The sequence below is a fragment of the Prionailurus viverrinus genome, chromosome F2 (genome assembly GCF_022837055.1).
Source record: "Prionailurus viverrinus isolate Anna chromosome F2, UM_Priviv_1.0, whole genome shotgun sequence".
NCBI classification, from domain to species: domain Eukaryota; kingdom Metazoa; phylum Chordata; class Mammalia; order Carnivora; family Felidae; genus Prionailurus; species Prionailurus viverrinus.
The window spans coordinates 47,983,624-47,999,903 of record NC_062578.1 but is presented as its reverse complement, the minus strand read 5'-3'; the positions used below and the strand labels follow the sequence as shown (position 1 = coordinate 47,999,903).

Genomic DNA, 16,280 nt, shown 5'->3' with positions numbered 1-16,280 from the left:
TATCTTCATAATAATTCTGCAAATCTAACACTGAAATAAAAAGTTTATTTAAAAAAATAAGGAAGTGTGCATATTGAAAAAAACTGGTTTGGAGGTATATTTTCCATTTTCCAAGTACCAAAATAATATTTTGAAAAATGTTGAATTTAACTAATTTATATTTTGAGACTCATACATAGAGAATTATATTCTGCATTGAAGTTTTTAATTGATTAAAGGTGTACACATATCTAAAGCCTTCTGCTATATTTCTGCTGTCCTCAAATGGAGACAGAAAATAACAATTGGTAACACAAACCTTTTTTTGCAAGAATAACTGTTTTCAGAGCTAACGTGGATTATGACTTGTGCATTAGTTATACGTTGCAGCATGACAAATTACCACAAATTTAGTGGACTAAAACAGCATATAATTATTACCCCCCAGTTTCTTTGGATCAGGAATCTAGGTACATCCTAGCTGGGTCCTCTGCTTCAAGTCTCATAAAGGTATAATCAAGACATTGACTGTGCTTTCGTCCTTTTTGGAGCTTGAGTTTTTTCTTCCAAGTTCATGTGGTTGTTGGTGGCATTCAGTTAGGGTTGTAGGACTGTGGTACCCTGTTTTCTTGCTGGCTGTCATGTGGGTGCTCTCATCACCTAGGTATTACTCCCAGTTCCTGGCCATGTGGCTGTTGCCTCTCACAGGCCCTGTCACAATATGGCAGCTGACTTCAGAACCAGTAGGAGAATGTCTTACTCCAGTTGGCTAAGATGGACCTAAGAAGGTCCCTAAGAAGGTCCCATAATGTAACCTTACCAAGAGAGTGACTCTCCCATTGGCTTTGCTGTATTCTGTTGGCTAGGAGCAAGTCACAGGCTATGCCTGCACTCAAGAGGAGAGGCTTCAGGGGCCTGGTTGGCTCAGTCAGTTAAGTGTCTGACTCTTGGTTTCAGCTCAGGTCATGATCTCATGGTTTGTGAGTTGGGGCACCTGCGCCGGGCCCTGCGTGAGGTTCTGCACTGTCAGCAGATTCTGCTTGGGATTCTGTCTTTCTCCCTCTCTTTCTGTCTCTTCCCCGCTTGCTCTCTCTGTCTCTCTCTCAAAATAAATAAATAAACTTTAAAAAAATTAAAAGGAAAAAAAAGAGGAGAGGCTCATACTAGGGCCTGACTCATTAGGGATCACCTTAGCATATATCCACTACAACAGGAGAGTTTTGAAACAGATCCAGGCATATATGAGCAAACTAAAGAGGAGAACAAACTGGAAATGCTGGCTTCTTGTTTTCAGGCAGACTGTAGCTTGAAGTAAATAAATAAATTTCATCCCCACCCCTACCCCCGTACACAAAATTATGTTTAAAAATACTCCTCAAAGTTTAAAAATATTCATCAAAGTTATCAAATGAGACTTATAATTATTTACGACGAAGGAGCCAGAAAAAATATTTGGAGATAGCTCATAAATACATCACCATTTTCCTAACTAGTGTTTTCTTTTTTGTCAGCAGTGAAACAATTTGGACAAAATTTTGACAACATTTCTGCATTTTAAGAAGTCTCATAGAAGTTTAAATAATATGATCTTATTTTCAACATTTTATGACTTAATTTTTTTCATTGTTGAGACTGTTTAGTGTTTTAATACTTAGGTTTTTAAATTATGTCTACTGATACTTATTTTTGTTTTTTTTTTAAGTTTATTTATTTTGAGAGAGAGAGAGAGAGAGAGCAAGCACAGGAGAGGCAGGGAGTGAGGGAGAGAGACAGAGAGACAGAGAGATAGAGATAGAGACAGAGAGAGAAAGAGAGAGAGAGCGAGAGAGAGAGAGAATCCCAAGCAGGCTCCGCACTGTCAGCATGGAGCCTGATGCAGGGCTCGAACTCACAAACCATGAGATCATGACCTGAGCCAAAACCAAGAGTTAGACACTTAACTGGCTGAGCTACCAAGGCACCTCTGTCTACTGATAATTACGAATAGTCTGATACTGTTTAGGTTATAATTTTTACATTTTACATGTTGCTTATAAATTTGTGGGTTTTAAATAATTAAATATTCATTTTCACTGATTTCTTTTTATGGATTCTGAATCCTTTTCTTATAAACCATTAAATACAGAAATACTGGTGTCGTCATTTTGCTCCAGTATTGTAGTCACCACCCAGATTTTCAGGAACTCAAAAATATATGTATTTTTTTCTGATGGCTTCTCATAACACCAAATGTTCCAGAAATCCTAACATTTAGGCATTGGAACAATATTTGCCAAATGGCTGCTTGCATTTGGAAATAAAGCACAGGTATTGTTTTTTAGACCCTGTGTCTAATTGTGGGTTTGTATAATGTGATCACTGTATCTGTACATCTCCACAGAGATAATACAAACCTATTAGCTGATGGAACCAGAGACCTTTGTTGATTGTATCTCAGATATGTAGCCACCTTGAAGAAAAAAGGCAACTTGTGGAAATGAGGCTTATTAACAACAAAGCTGAAATGAAAAGAAAATATATATATTGCAATAATTCAATGAAGAAACTCAAAAGAGGAAGGCTTTCTTGTGGCTCCTCCTTTTTTACCCTTTACCTCTTTTTCAAGTCTCTTTCTACCTACATTTCTGTTTTCACTGCTCATTCACAACTAAGCCTTAGGCTGTAAGCTGTTGGTTTCTCTTGTCCAAGGTGTACAAAGGGTTGTTATTCACCTGTAGCTATTGGTAAAATAACTCATTTAGCATATAAAGGTCAAAGCTTACTTGCTTTCTTCCTCGGGGTTGTTTTCTTTGTGGGAATTAAATAAAGGGATCTTTAAAAAAATACCAAATATGTTAGAGTAAATAGAAGTAACCTTTCCTGATTGTGAAGGAAGTATTCAGTGAAAGCCCAGAAGAAGAGAATTTGGCTTTTACTGAAGGTCACAGGATAAAGCCATTCTTTATCAGAGCTGAATTTAGTGGTAGGTCTTGGAATTTGCCAAGGTTTTAGGCCCATGGTAGTCATCAGATCTCTTTTCCTCAGTATTAGAAGGGCTTAGACTTGCCTTTGCCATCAGTTTTAATATATAAATCTAGATACTTTCACCTATTACTGAAACTCTGGATTTATTTATTATGATTGGAGCAACCATTAGATCCTTTCATTTAAAAAGCTGGGCTTATTTTCTCAATAGTATCTCTGTATGCTCTGTCTTCAGATTTGGTTTCTAGACCATGTTAACATTATTTTGCATCATGGTGATTGAATCCAGGTTGGATTTCCTTGTTTGGGAGTGCTGAGGTAGCAATTGGTTGTGGCCAACTTGGTCTTCTTTTGACATAAGCCAGGCATTTACCAATTTATCTCTTTATTTGGTACTGTTCTTGGGGCCCCATGTACCCCCGTGAAGCTGAAACTGCCTCCTCCCACACTGCCCTCTTCTTTTCCTGAGTTTCCTATTACACATATTTTCTGTGCCTGGTCATTCCTATCTTGTCTTACTCACCCATTGTTCGCTGTTGATAATTTTTCTCTACAAGGAGACTATAAGCTCTTTGAGGGCAAGGGTTTCTTGTGTTTTATGCCTTCACAAGGCTCACAGCCCTCAGCACTTGAGGCCTACCTGCCACCATGTCCCATGCCTCTAACTCTTACACCTGATCAAAAAGTGTTTCCTCAAATCAAGAGAATTCTGTACCTTCTATTTGCCTCATTCTGTGCTGGGAGTCACAAAGGTGGGGTCAGTCAAGCCAAATGTCTACTCCCATCTTCAGACCTTCCCATTCTCCTCTCTGGACCCCTCTGCCCATTCCCAGAGCTGCCAGGCTCCTGTCCAGGCATCTCTCCTATGACTCATTCTCCAGAGCCCCAACCTCACTGAGGTCTCAGCCAAGTATGACTTTTCTTAGGGCAATCATGTTCTTATAGAGGAAGACTTCAAGGCCCCAAATGATGTCCTCCAGTGTTGAAAGTCCAGGCACTGTGATAGGGAACAATGGGAATATTTTTAACCCATTCTTGTCTGGCTTCCCTTGAGTCACATCACACAGGTAGATGCCTACTCTGCTCCCATTCCCACCCTGCCTAGGGACTATTTAAAAAATGGAAATGTTAACCTCGGTCCTTACGGTATGAATAACCTAGCAGGAGAGCTGGACTACATGTGCCTACAGGCAGACTAGCATATAGCTTAAGAACCTTTCTAATCACATGGTCCTGGCTTCTAATCTCAGTTTTTCTACTCATCAGCTTTGTGGCCTTGTGCAAGTTTCTAAAATTTTCTGAGGCTCATTTCTTTCATCTGTAACACCAGGGTAACCAAGCCCATCCCGAGGGGCCCCTGGCTGGCTCAGTTGGTAGAGCATGTGACTCTTGATCTCAGGGTTATAGTTTGAGCCCCACATTGCATGTAGAGATTACTTAAAATCTTAAAAACATTAAAACAAAACCCATCCCAAGGTTGTTATGAAAGTTCAACCAGCTACAGTATAGCCATTCTTGGCACATAATAAACATGCATAACATGGGAGCCATCAGTAATAATAACTAGAGTGGGGTGCCAGGGTGACTCAGTTGGTTGAGCGTCTGACTTTGGCTCAGGTCATTATCTCACAGTTTGTGAGTTTGAGCCCCACATTGGGCTCACAGCTGTCAGCTCAAAGCCCACTTCAGATCCTCTGTCCCCTCTCTCTGCCCTTCCCCTGCTTGTGTGCTCTCTCTCTCTCAAAAATAAATAAACATTTAAAATAATAATAATAATAATGATAATGATAACAACTAGAGCTAGGGAGGATTGTAAGTCCAACCAAGGCTGTTGGAGGTTTGAGGCTGAGAACAAGTATGTAGAGCAAGGTATTGAAGGAGGAGAACGTCCTAGAAAGGACTTCCTGTCCTCACAGGAAAATATGAGTGCTGTTCAGTGTCTTTCTGTGCTTACTTAGCCTTAGGTACATAATCCTCTGATCAGTTCGCCTGCAGAGGCATTTTTGGCTTAGAAGCAGCCTACTGGGGAGTGGAAAAAGTATCAGTGGAACCCATGCATTGTGTTCCCAACATTGTACTGTACAGAGGATGGGTAGGGTAACTTCACCCCTTCTCTGAATTGTTTGTTTCAGACTCTGTCTCCTCCATTGGACTGTGTGGTCCTCAAAACCAGGACCCAACTCATTCTGTTACCCCCAGGCCACTGTTGAGAGTATGTGCTCAGTGCTTAATTATTGGTAGAGTGATGGAAAGGATAGAAGATGCTAGTGTTTTGCTGTAGTACACTAGTGATCATATAAAAGATATACTAAGACTTAATATAAGTTTATGAACATATTTTCTCTGCATGCAAGAAAATGACTCAGTCAAACGAAAGAGGGGACTAGTGCGGTTTGTGGTTCTCCAAAGCAACATTGTTTGTGGGGTCAGGGAAGAAGAAAGATGTGACTTGGGAAAGTTGCACCAGCCTTGAAAACGATGGTTGTGCTTCATGGAAGGAAAAACCAAAACCAAAAAACAATCCCTAAGCATGTGAAACTGGAAGAGGAGTCTGTGCAATCTAGCCTGGTGCCAAAAGGGACGAGTTGGCAGATTGGAATGGATCATTGCGAATTCCTGCCGCCACCTGGCTTGTGATTTAGCACTTCTCTGAGCTTTTGTTGTTCCATGATATTTGGGCCTGAATTTATTCCCATCTTATTGTCCTTGTCAAAAGCGATGACTTTTTAAAATCTGTATGTTTTCCTTGATTCTTGTTTATACCTTGCCATCCTGCTGTTTACAAGATTGGTCTCTCACACTCTGCCTGGGGTGTTTCTATTCCTGTGTAGTTAAAAATTGCCAAAGGATTGTTTGAGCTGCTCTATTTTGAAGAATGGAGAAGCCATGTTGCCCTGTGGAATCCCAGCATGGTGTGGCATCTCCTCAGTGAAAGAGGCACACAGCTCTTATGAACTTGTGACTGACTGTGAAATTTTGCACATTCAACTATTTTAAACACTTGAGACTGCCTGTTGTGCATCTTGTTACAGAGATATAATATCAGGTGTGACCTGTCACATGGGCTGATGCCTCCTTGGAAGTTGCCTGGAATAACATGAAATGTGATTTCTTTCCAAAATAGAGTGCCTGCCATTTTCTCCCCAGCTTTGGGTTGGAAATGATGTCCTAATGTCTTGCATCACTCTTCTCTGTTCTTGCATCCTGTCCTCACTTTGGGTTGATTATTTCCCCCATCTGAATGGTCTCCACAGTGTTCTGTGTGATGCTCCTCTTGATGACAAAATCATGGCGGCATGTGGAACAACTGCAAGTTGGAAATTGTTCCTTTGCTTTCTTGAAGCATGGAATCCAGAAAGGTTAGGGGTTTGAACATAAGTTGCTTTGATTACAATTGCTTTGATTATAATTACAATGGCTCCAAGCTCCAAGAGGAAATGACCTTTGTCAGAGGTGACGCCCGGCCAAGGTTGGCTTTGCTTCGGATCCTCTTCATGCTGCCATCCTTCTAACACCCCCTACACTCCCTTAAGCCCCCCACGCCCTAGGTATCCTTCTCTGTTTCTGATGCCCCTGTTTTCCTCAGATCTTCCTCATCAGGGTAGACAGTGCTCCATACTTTAGCTTCCTTCCCTTAAATGCTGATTTCCTCTGATCAAAATTTCTCAGATATTATTCCTCAAGTTACTCACTATGATATGAACATGGGTGGTATTGGGTCAAAGATACCTATGCTGGGTGTGTTCCTCTGGAGTGGAAAAGAGGTAATGAAAACTCACCAAGCCTCAGATGATCTGGGTTTTTAATTCTAGTTTTGCTACTTATTAGCTGGTGACCTTGGGTTATGTTACTTATAGTTTCTATGTTCTCACTCATAAAATGTACTTGATGAGTTCCTGCTAGAATATCTAAAAATATGAGATTTTTACCTTCATGGATTATGGTAAAGCTCAAATGAGACGAAGCATTTGAAAGCTCTTTATAAATGAGAGTGATTCTGTACAAGTGTAAGGTAGGAAGGCAATAAAGTGCCTTAATCATGTCCAAAATGTCAGCTTCTTGACAGATAATGTGAGGTAGCAGAAAGCTTCAGCCTGGCTTTAGTATTTTTGATAATCTCATTTTATCTGAGCCTCTGTTTCATCATGAAGGCAAAAGAATAGAATCAAACCTCATGAGATTGTCATAAGGATTAAATGAAATGATGGGTGTAAAGTTTCTTAGTATAGTGCCACTTGGCACTTAGTATGTGTTTAATAAAATGTTATTCCTGCTCATCTTAATATGTCCCTTAAGAAGTGACTCTAGAGAGGGGCGCCTGGGTGGCTCAGTTGGTTAAGCGTCTGACTTCAGCTCAGGTCATGAGCTCACAGTTTGTGGGTTTGAGCCCCGCAATCTGGAGCCTGCTTCAGATTCTGTGTCTCCCTCTCTCTGCCCCTCCCCTGCTCATGCTCTGTTTCTCTCTGTCTCTCAAAAATAAATAAATGTTAAAAAAAAAAAAAAAAACGTGACTCTAGAGAGTCTGGCCCAAGATTTTCCACATGCATCAAATCTACCTGTGTATGTGGCAGATCCAGTAATCAAGATGGTATCTTTTTTTTTAATTTTTTTTTCAAAGAGACAGAGACAGAGAGAGACAGAGCATGAACGGGGGAGGGGCAGAGAGAGAGGGAGACACAGAATCGGAAACAGGCTCCGGGCGCTGAGCCATCAGCCCAGAGCCTGACGCGGGGCTCGAACTCACGGACCGTGAGATCGTGACCTGGCTGAAGTCGGACGCTTAACCGACTGCGCCACCCAGGCACCCCATCAAGATGGTATCAAAGCAGCCAAGAGGAATGATCTAGTTTAAAGGTAACATTAAAGAGATGTTTATCATTCTCTAAAATGGTCATGGATTCTGATAGTGCAAAAGGTGACATGGGCTTGATTTGAAGGGGTGGGGAGGGAGGTGAATGGGGCACTCACTTTGGCACAAAATTGAAGCGGGCACTGTAGAACTCCATAATCAAGGTAAATAATGTTAAATACAATATTTTTTTAATTAAAACTCATGCAAAAAATCATGATGAACACACTATCAACATTTTACATAAAGATAAGATCAGAAACAGTGTTGTGCACAGTCATATTAGAGCCTGAGACAAAAGAAAAAAATCAGTAGTTGTAATCCTGTCTCTATTTAAACCGTTGATATTTTGTTTATTGTAGATGTTTTTGATTTTCAAAAATATTGCATTAAAGTATTATTTATTTTGATTGCTGAGTTTTTTGGTGCCTTTGTAAGATGTGTGCCCAAGGAGAGTGTGCTACCCATTCCATTAGCCTCATCTTGCCGCCACCCTGGGGTGGTGTCCCCTCAGCTGGGAGGAGAGTTCCAGAGTGGGCTTCAGGACCCCACTTCCTATTTCCCCTCACCCACTCTGGGGTCCTGGCTTTGGTTTAAGTATAATTTTGTGAAAAAAGAAAAGACTGTATATCAGATGAAATTCCAGCCTTCTTTCTAATCAAGTGACTACCATAGTGAGATATACTTAGGAGAGAAAACATGAAGTAAATGGTTCATCAGGAACTTAGTTGAGGTCAGAAGGTCAGCCAACAATGACCCACAGTCCAGCTGCCTGTTTTTGTAGGAAAAGTTTTATTGGCACACAGACCTGCTCATTTGTTTTTGTGTTGTCTGTGGCTGCTTTGGTGGACACAATGGCTGAGTTGAGTAGTTGCAAAAGGGACCATGTGGTTTGCAAAGCTGAAAACCTTTACTGTCTGGTCTGATGTAGACCTCTGATTCAGCTTATCAAAGCACTCAGATGTTTTTGGATCAGTATGTGGCGTTGGCGACAGTTTAGAATATACTGTCATTTGGAAATTTATGTAACAGAGAATTCAAGTACATTTACAGAGAATATTACTTTCATTTGTAAGAACTGGGGGATATTGAGAAGGTATCATAGTTCAAAAAGTAAGTCAAGAGAGGCAGCAGAGAATAGGTGAGATCTCTGTCTGTCTGTGCCCCTGCAGGTCGTCTATCAGAGTCCAGTTGTGACTTGACATCACAAGGCATGAGATGTTTCTACAAGCTTGACATTGCCCCTAATTGGTAGAAAGAAAGAAATGGGTTTGTAGAAAAGTGAATTCATTTGTTTTATCACATATATGGTTTATGGCTTTAATTACTTAATTTCTGTTAATATGAATAACTTAGAGCTGATTTCACAAATTCAACAGTATTTAGTGAACATCCATTTATGCAGAAATTGTAAGAGTCATGCTCAAAGTAGTCTACTTCTAAGTTTGAGTGTGAGCAGAGATAGGAAACCCCCAGACATGGTGTTCTGATGTGTCTGAGGTTTGGGGTGCTTAGAGGAGATGACAGGGAGGCTAAGAGGAGAAAAATCAACTTATGGGAGGCCCTGAATGCTGGCTGGGGAGTTTGAATTTTAACCAGGAGCCACTAGAAGCTTCCTTGATCAAGGAAATGGCATAGCCACACCTGTGCTTTAATTAGGATATGAACTGAGTGTGGAAGAGTGGAAGGTGAATGAGAATAGAAGTAGGGAGACTAATCAGAAGATGATTTCACTAGCCTAGTATGGTTTATATAAGTCCTACAGAGATGACAGGGGCCTCTATTAGCAGTATCCATGTTAATGGGAAGAAAGATCTGATGATGCCAATGAGAGTAGTAACATTAACCAATATTCAGCCACTTGACTAGGGAGGACTGCTGGATTTGTAATTGAGGTGGCTGGGAGGGTGGAGGAGGTATTAGTAGAAATAGAGAAGCCAGGTAGAAAAGGTTTGGGGGTCAAAAATAATAAGTTTGACTTTATATAAAATAAATTGAATATAGTATAAAATACCCAGGAGAGAACAGAGGAATGCATGCGAGAGGGAGAGAGGAAAAGGGAGAGGAAGAGGGAGAGGGAGAAGAGGGAGGGAGAGAGGGGAAACTGCTGCGGATGAAATTTTAGAAGTTACCTGATAAAAGGTAATCACTGAAGCCTGAGCATCAAAAACCTCATAAGGGAGGAAGTTAGAAGAGATGAGCATTGAAGAAACAACTATGGTAGAATTGCCAGATAAAATACAAGATGTTCAGTTAAGATTGAATTTCAGATCAACGAAGAATCATATTTTAGTATAAGAATGTTCCTTGCAGTATTTAGGTACACTTCCACTCAAAAATATATATACGTTGTTGATTTGAAATTCAAATTTAACTGGGTATTCTGTATTTTTATTTGCTAAATATAGCAATCTTTGCCTGTGGGGATTGCCCATAATTATGGGATGGTCAGAAGAGGAAAAGATGGTATAAGAGCCTAGGGAGAGACAGATAGGACCCAGGAAAGCTAGGATATTGTACTATCATGGAATCCAAAGGCAGAGTGCTGAACAGAAAGGTCAAGACCATTGCTTTTGGCTACGTGGAAATCATTAGGGACCTTAGAGAAAGCAGATGGGGGTCTGGTTGCAACGGGTTAAGGAGTAAATAAAGTAAGGGAGATGGAAGTGATCTGCGTAGATCTCTCTTTTAGGAGTTGTGATGGAGAACAGAAGGAGAGATATGAGATGGTAAAGAATAACAAAATGGAAGGCAGGTTTTCAGGATTAGAGAGGCCGAGGCTGTTTGCCAGCCTCTGAGGAGCCCAGGGTAGTGGCATCCTGAGGATGTAAGAGGGGTGATGGGATTAAGGGATGGAGTGAGTTGTGGATGATGCTGGAGGGGGAGAATCAGGATGTAAATGGAGGGATTAACCTTTGCGTGGAGGATGCTCCCTCTTCATCCAAGCCATGAAAGAAGGAGGGGGAGATAAAGATGTGGAGATTTTGGAAGTAGGGAAGAAGAAGGAAGGCTTTTATTTCTTTTTGCTCTCTGTGTTATCAAGTACATGTTATGGAGAAGGGATTAGGGGAGCAGGAGGGGAAGACTCAGGCTCAAGATACTCCCTCTCTGCTGCTTGCATGGGACAGACATGATGAAGAGCTCAAAAGTGCATGTAACTCATCTAAGTGGGAACCATTTATTTTCCTCGTGTTGTATCTTCCTGCAGCGCGAGTGATCCATATTAATTCGTAGTGTAATTGAATTTCTCACCAAGGAGGGGAAAATGACAGAAACAGAATTGAACAGACTCACTTTCCTCCATTTTATTAGACCAGGAGATCCTGGCCATGAAAGGATCAGGATTGTTTATCTGTGTCTCCAATCTTAGAAGGGGGCAGTAGGAGTATCCAGCAGAAGCCTTTATGGGGGACATGTGGAACTCCTACTCTGTGAGATCTACCATGCAGATTGTGTCATGTGGGATTAATAGCTTTGCCATGTCACACCCAGCACACCAGACACTCAGAGACATACAGGTGGCACGCACTGTTCCCAACTACCCTCTGCTCTCTGGGACTGAGGTCAAAAGATGGCCAGGCTATTCTACAATAGTGAGAAGGTGAAGTTGAGGAGCAAAGCAGCCTGGAATCTCTTAGCTGCTTTTCCTCTCTGCTGTCAAAAACAGGCATGCCATTTGCAGCACAAGGAGGGAGCCATTTGCAGAGCTGTGGAAGCCTGAGAAAGCTGAGAAAGAGTTATTTCAGGGAGGGGGTGGGGTGGTGCTGTCTGCCTGGGGAATTCTTAGTGCCTCCACCTCCAGAGAACATTAACATTTCCAGTCCCTTTTCCACAGCCCTCTCTCTCCCTCCTCCTCGCCCCCAGCACAAAGGCACAAATGAAATTCCTAAAAGTAGACTACTTCTGCCTAGTTATTTTTAGTATTTGCTGTTAGTATTTATCAAGCTTTTCAGTGTTAATTTGTCCTCCTACCCATTTCTCTTCCTGCCTCCACGTGCTGGGTTTGGTATGGAAGAAGCGTGTACAAGAAGCAGCTGGTGATCACATAGAAACATCTCCTAGAGAGAGGAGGCTTGAAAATCAGTCTCCCTCACCCCCACCTTGAAGAGAAGAAAGAAAGATCTGTATTCCATTAGCTTTGGAGAGCAACATAAGCATTGTTGAAAGTGAACCCATTAAAATGTGTAGGTGGTATTTAGCCAGGTCCAGAGCCCCAGTCAAGGAGCTGGGTCAGAGAAGCAACACATGAACAAAATGCCATAATACACACAAAAAGGGTTGGCGACCAGGTGAACAAGCAGGATGCCAGAGGAAGATGATGCCAGAGGAGAGGAAAAGTATAAAAATACATGCAAAGATTAAAGGATCTGAGGGAGCAGAAGGGTTAAAATAGGAAGTGGTGAGGTGGGATTGAAAGAGCTAGAAGGGGCACCTGGTGGCTCAGTTGGTTGAGTGATGGACTCTTGATTTCAGTTCAGGTCATGATCCCAGTGTTGGGCTCTGTGCTGAGTATGGAGCCTGCTTGGGATCCTCTCTCTCTCCCTCCCTCTCTCTCCCTCCCTCCCTCTCTTCCTCTCTCTCTCTCCCTCTCCTTCTCCTTCTCCCTCTCCCTCTCTCTCTCCCTCTCCCTCTCCGCCTCTCTCCCCTCTGCTCAAGCTCTCTTTCTCTGAAATATACATACATACATACATACATACATACATACATACATACATACATACATAAAAACAGAAAAGAAAGGCCAGAGGAAGAAAGCTCTGTAGTACCCAGTACTGTAGTATTTTACAGCTTAATGCTGAAACATTGCTTGTTCCTGCCTCAACTGCCTGCCCTGTCTCTGGGAGTCAGTTATGCCCAGAACAGCCACATTTTTCTGGAGAGGAACTCCCAGGACATGTTCTAGAGAGAGATGTTGAATGAAAGCAAGACCTTTCCAAGTGCGAGTCGTATCAGTCTGCATGGTCATTCAACCCCTTGTCCCCCCATCAATGTATTCATTTCTTAGGAAGCAGAAAAGAGTTGCTTCCCTTTGCAACATCAAAAAAAAAATGTTTTGGCTTGATTTTTGTGTTCTTTTTAAATTTTGCTATGTTTTTCAGTTTCCTAGAAATTGAAAAATATACTAAATGAAGTAAAAAGTGTTTAATGAGTGGGTTCAACAGTAGAATACAAGAAACAAAGGAAAGAATCGGTGTACTTACAGATAAAATAATAGAAAGTACCCAATCTGAGGCACCTGGGTGGCTCAGTAGGTTAAGCCTCTGACTTTGGCTCAGGTCATGATCTCACAGTTCCTGGGTTCAAGCCCTGCATTGGGCTCTATGCTGACAGCTCAGAGCCTGGAGCCTGCTTTGGATTCTGTATCTCCCTGTCTCTCTGCCTCTCCACCTCTCTCTCTCTCTCTCTCTCTCTCTCTCTCTCTCTCTCTCTCTCTCTCTCTCTGTCTCAAAAATAGATAAAAATGAAAAAAAAATAAATTACCCAATGTGAACAACAGAGAAAATAGAATCAAAATTGGGGGGTGGGGGTGGGGAGACAGGGCCTCAGGGGACCCAAAGGGATATAAAAATTGTATACTGTGTGTATCATCGGCATGCTAGAAGGAAAGAAAGAGGAAGAGGAGACCAAAAAAGTATTTGAAGAAACAATTGCTGAAAGTCTTCCAAACTTGGTAAAAGACACAGACCTATAGTTTCAAGAAGTTGAGTAAGGCCCCAAACAGGATTAACCTAAAAAAATCCACACTAAGATACATCTTAGTCAAAGTTCTGAAAAATAAAGTCAAAGAAAAGATTTGAAAGCAGCAAGAGTGAAATGAGACCTTATCTATAAGGAGAAACAATTAGATAGTGAATTCCTCATCAGAAACCATAGAGGCCAGAAGTAAGTGGCAGAATATTTTCAAATGTTGAAGGAACTGTCAACCCAAGCAATGAAAACATCCTTCAGGAATGAAGGGGAAATAGACATTTTCAGCTGAAGGAATACCTAGTAATGTGTCACCAGTAGGCTCATCTTAAAAAAATAGCTAAAGGAAATTTCTCTAAACAAAAAGGGAATGATGGAAGAGGGAACATCAGTATGGAAGAAAGAATAAAACAGAGTAAAAATAGGGATAAATACAATAAGCTTCCTTCTCCTCTTAGTTTTCTAAATTAGATGATTGAAACAAAAATTTTAACATTGATGTAACTCAGTGTAGTAGAAGAAATGTTTAAGAAAGTTATTTTTTAGGGGTGGCTGGGTGGCTCAGTCAGTTAAGTATCGACTCTTGCTTTCAGCTCAGGTCATGATATCACAATTCGAGAGTTCGAGCCTCAAGTTGGGCTCTGCACTGACAGTGCAAAGCTTGTTTGGGATTCTCTCTCTCTGTCCCTCCCCCACATACACTCATGCACATTCTCTCTCTTTCAAATAAATAAACTTAAAAAAAAAGAAAGTTATTTTATAAATGAGGGAGAGTAAAATGATGTAAAGGGAGTTAAGGAATCTAATTGCACTGGTATAACATTAAAAACAATAGGCTCACAGGGTACCTGGGTGGCTCAGTCTGTTAAGTGTCCAACTTTGACTCAAGTCATGATCTCACAGTTTGTGACTTTGAGCCCTGCCTTGGGCTCTGTGTTGACAGCTCAGAGCCTGGAACCCTACCTCACATTCTGTGTCTCCTTCTCTCTCTGCATTCCATCACTCATGCTCTGTCTCTCTGTCTCTCTCAAAAACAAATAAACATTAAAAAATTAAATAAAAAAAATAAATGAAAAAAATAATAGATTCTGACAAGTTACATATATTTAGGGTAATATGGAGAACAACCATTAAAAAGCCATACAAAGAGATATACTAAAAAAACTATAGATAAATAAAAATGGAATTCTAATAAATGTTCCAGTACCCACAATAAGGCTGGAAAATGAAAATAAAGAAAGGGAAAATAAAGAACAAACAGGAAACAAAAAGTAAAATGGCAGACCATAACCCAAGCATGTCAGTAATTACATTAAATGTAAATGGCCTAAGTATACAAATTATAAGAAAGCAGTTGACACAATAGATTTAAAAAAATGACCCAGCTTGGGTGCTTGGCTGGCTCAGTTGGTAGAGCATTCGACTCTTGATCTCAGGGTTGTGAGTTCAAGCCCCACATTGGGCATAGAGCTTACTTAAAAATTAAAAAAAAAAAAATGACCCAACTAGATGCTGTCTACAAGAAACTACCTTCAAATATATCAATATAGGAGAGTGAAAGTAAAAAGATAGAAAAAAGATATATCATACAAACATTAATCAGAAGCAAGCAAGAATGGTTATATTAAGATCAGATAAAGAAGACTTCTGAGCAAAAAAGAAAAAAAAAAAAAAGACCAGGGACAGAGGGACATTACATAATGATAAAAGGGTCAATCTACCAAAGAGACATAGCAAACATAATATTTTGCACACAAATCCTAAATATGGACCAAACAGAGCAAAATATGTGAAACAAAAGCTGATAACTGAAAGAATAGACAACTCTATAGTTAGAGTTGGAAACCTCAACACACCTTTTTTTAACCATTCATAGAACAACTAGATGGAAAACCAGCCAGTACAGAGAACACAGCAACATGATCAGTCAACCAGATCTGATTTATGTTTATAGTCCACCCGGCAACAGGGGAAAAGACATTCTTTTCAAGTGCCACAAAATATATGCCAGGATAGGCCATAATCCATAAAACAAACCTCAACAAATTTGAAGAATCAAAATCATACAGTGTATTCTCTGACTACAGCGGAATCAGACCAGGAATCAATAATGGAAACATTACAGGAAAATCTCTAAATACTTAGAACTGAAACAACAAACTTCTAAAACATCTGTGGGTCAAAGAGGAATTCTTAAGGGAATTTTTAAAAATACATTGAAGTAAATGAAAATGAAAATAGAACATAACAAAATTTGTGAGGCTCAGCTAACGCAGTTCTGAGAGGGAATTTTATAGCACTAAGTATGTTAGGAAAGAGGAGAAGTCTCAAGTTAATAATTGAAATTCTCATCTCTAGAAACTATTTTTTAAGTTTATTTATTTTTGAGAGAGAGAGAGAACAGAAGTGAGGAAGGGGCAGAGAGAGAGAGGGAAAGACAGAATCCAAAGCAGGCTGCAGGCTCTGAGCTGTTAACACAGAGCCCGACTCAGGGCTCACATCCACCAACCGTGAGATTGTGACCTGAGCTGAAGTCAGATGCTTAACTGAGTGAACCACCCAGGTACTCCCAGAAACTAGTTTTTTTTTTTTAAATTTGTAAAAAGGAGCAAATGAACCCAAAGCAGGCATAAGAAAGAATAATAAAGAACAAAAACCAATAAAATTGAAAAGAGACAAACAATAGGGAGAATAGATTAAAGCCCAAACTGATTCTTTGAAAAGATCAACAACATTGATAAGCCTTCAACAACACTGACAGAGAGAAGACACACATTACCAGTATCTGGAATCAAAAAGA

At 40.5% G+C, this 16,280-nt stretch overlaps 1 protein-coding gene across 3 annotated transcripts in view; it reads left to right on the top strand.

Annotated features, from left to right (window-relative positions):
* NCALD (neurocalcin delta) overlaps positions 1-16,280 on the top strand; it is a 404,877-nt gene that overhangs the window by 218,022 nt on the left and 170,575 nt on the right. The window lies entirely within an intron of this gene.